Raw genomic sequence first — 3597 nt, 5'->3', positions numbered from 1 at the left:
TTATAGTATGATATGAATACTTCAATTTTGTTTTGGTTGTATGACTGAAAATAATTCGGATTAAGAATTATACATGATTGAAGTAAGCTAAATGGTCATGAAAATCTGAAATTTTAGAATTTATAAAAATTAATTTTTAGATTTTTTAAAAATTATTCTTGACTTATATTTGACCTATTTTGCTAGAAACTTCAGAAAATTAAGCAATTTAAATTTTTCGTGAATTTTTGTATAGTAAATATTTATTTCACAAATTATTTTTGCATTGGCATATTTTGGAAAATTTATTAAAAATCTTCAAAAATTAAGTTTTGATTTGTATTTGAAGTATTTCCATCCAATCTTATATTGTTACTGATTTTGTACTATAATCTATGAGTTTCTAAGTTTTGAATGTTTTATGTATTTATAAATTATTAAAGGAATTAAAATTGATTTTGGTTAGCGAAAGAGGTGCTGCACCCTAAAATGCTTTAGAATGACCAGGAGAGAGTCATGGTTGGTTTTGATAAGTTAGCAATGTTGGTTTCTAATTTCAAGTATTTTGAATTAATAGGGTTTGAGAGGATTCTAAATTTTTATCTTTTGGTTTTGGTTTTAACGAATTTGGTAAGTGATTGATATCCTTTTGGTGTTTTCACATTTTAAAAGTTAGCCTCAATATGAAATTGAATTACATATATTATGTATAATATGTTTTGTCCTATGATTTGCAAAAATTGGGTTGAGCATGCAATATATATATATATATATATGATTTTCGTATGTTGGATTTTGGAATATGAAATTTTGTAAAATATGATTTTTGATTTTGAAATATGAATAAGATTTTTGTCTAACATCTTTGTGATTACATATATAAATACTTAGTTTGAAATGAGTATACTTTTGATGCGCACAATATGTGTTTTGTGAAAGTGAATATTACTATTTTGTGAAATTGAGTAATCGAAAAAACAATTTTGTTTTGTCTCCTAGTATGGCTATGATATGATCCTGCTAATGAGGCTTAAACGCTAGCCATGTTGACATATATTATGTGATTAAATATTGATCATCCAACCGCACCACCAGTTTCAGAATAGTGATATTTTTTATATTTGGTCAGAGCAACTAATGGTTACTTCTGATATACTTATGACCTATGTCACTGGGGTTAATTGTGGTTTTTATGACCCATACCACTGGGGTTAATTGTAATTTTTTTTTATAATTATGGCCTATGCCATAGGGGTTAAGTATGGCCATAGTATGTTACAAGAGACCAATAAAAATATGAAATCAGTGTGAAATTATGTTTTGCTTTGTTATTTGAAAGTTTCCAAATTCTGTTAGCGATGTAATCTAAAATAAAATTATGTTTGCTTTTGAAAGTGAAATTTTGAAATATATGTTTTGAATGAGATTACCCAAATAAAAAAAAATTGTTTGATATCTATTTATGTATTAGTAATTTTGGCCTAAATGTTTTGAGATGTCTAACCCGGCTGAGGGGATGTCAGTTACTTGCTGAGTGGTAGTACTCATTCCTATTATCCTTATCATTTTTACAGATTTCAATACGTATTCATGTGTGGGGATTAGACATATTTGATGAGAGCTTTGGTTAGCAAGGTTAGTACATGTTTTTTGACATTTATAAATTTTGATGTAAATATTCAGATTTAGTTTGTAAAGAGATGATAGCTAGATGAGAAATTTGTACTTTTTAGATGATTATATATATGTTGTATTATTTAGATATTTGAGGTTTTGTAAAGTGAAAAAAAAAATTTAAAAGATTTTGGAGTTATTACATTTAATTTAGTAAGATGTTGTTGCCGTACATGCTTATGAGATTCATCCCATCAGTATGTGGCATCTGTTATGTTCCAAAACCTCGTGCTTGGGGCGTGACAATCTTAATCTTTAAAAGTATATAAAAAATTATTATCTTTAAAAATTAAAAGTAATTGATTTAGTGTTGATTGGAGGTTTTGAAGCCTCCTTAACCTCTGAGACAAAGACTTCATTAGCTGCAAGAGAAGTCTTAGTCTCTATGCAATAAAAAGTTTTTGTTCCAACATAAAGATTGAAAAGGCACGTGATAGTTTAAAGTCTTGTGATCTTGCTGAACACCTCTCCTTCAAAAAGTCATATTATGAGTATATATCTTTTACTTTGTTGTTGAAGAAAATGGAGTTCAACCGAAAGAATCCTCACTCCTTCATAATTCTTGGAGCTATGTAATTTGATAGATTGACAACTTTAAATTTTGATCTAAAATTTCCTTTTTTTTTTTGCATAGAAAAATGGAATTTCTTAATAACTAATTAGAATACAAAACAAACGAAAGGCAAAAACATTAATGAGATTTTTTTTAATGGGATTCTATTGACAAGTAAATTACAATTATAATAAACTAATCCTTTGCATTTATAACTTAGACTATTACATTTCACTCTAATAGTATAAAAACCAAAATAAAAAACTTAATAATATGAGATTTAGTTCGTGCAAAAAAGCACTAAGTGAATACTAATAAATAATAATATTGATATATAATTTCACTACTAACAAATTAAAGAAGTTTGCCCCACTTAATCTTTTCATGAAAGTTGTAGCTCTGTCTCTTAACTTTCCAATGATCTAAGAATCGCATCCTTTGTAGTTCTATAGCCTGAGTTATGGCCAAAACACTAAAGCATTTACAAACAGATATTTGAGTCTTTCAACACCTAACTTTTCAAAATTAAGCCCAATTCTTTTAGTTCCTATGAAAAATATAAAAACTAATAAATAATAATCAAATTAAAAGAAATAACATAAAATTAAAATAACTCACTTAAAAATAAACTAATTCTAAAAACAATTAAAAATAAGTAAATTATAATTGAAAATTGAGGACTTAGCTAATATTTAATAACAAAATTAGACTAAAATAATTCTATAAAATAGAATTATCAACTTATTCTGAAAATGTGATTTTATGGGCTATGGACCCTTCCCTTGTTCCATAAAATATGATCCACATAGCAGAGCAAATTGAGCCATATAAAAGCAACTATAGAAGTTTGTTGTTTGTGCAGATTCCAAGAGAGGCAAATCACTTAGTAGATGAAATTGAATAAAAGATGCATGAAAGTGTGTTAGGAGTTATCCACGCTAAACCCTGCCATTGAAGAACAAGGTACCATACCTTCCAACTCAATTGGCATGTAATGAGAATGTGAGAGCCAATTTCCTCTTCCAAATCACACCATACACAACGCATTTGATCCCTATGAAAATGTGTTGAAGAAAAAAAATTATCAGCCAATTACGTGCTGCCATGTGGATTTAATAATATTTTAACCATATAATTAATTATAAAATAATTAATTTATTGGTTAGATTATTTTAAAGACATATAGTTCAACCAATTCACCTATTGGTATATATTTATCTCTCAAAATAAATTAGAGATAATATTCATATTTTGACCAATCAAATATTAACTATTGGTCATCCAATTTATCTCTAAATAAATCTAACTTATTTAGAGATAATATTTATATTTTGACCGATCAAATATTAGCTATTGGTCATTCAATTTATCTCTAAATAAATCTAAATTAT

The sequence above is a fragment of the Theobroma umbraticum genome, unplaced genomic scaffold (assembly GCF_002168275.2).
Source record: "Theobroma umbraticum cultivar Fairchild unplaced genomic scaffold, ASM216827v3 scaffold_67.0, whole genome shotgun sequence".
NCBI lineage: Eukaryota > Viridiplantae > Streptophyta > Magnoliopsida > Malvales > Malvaceae > Theobroma > Theobroma umbraticum.
This window is presented reverse-complemented; position numbering follows the sequence as displayed.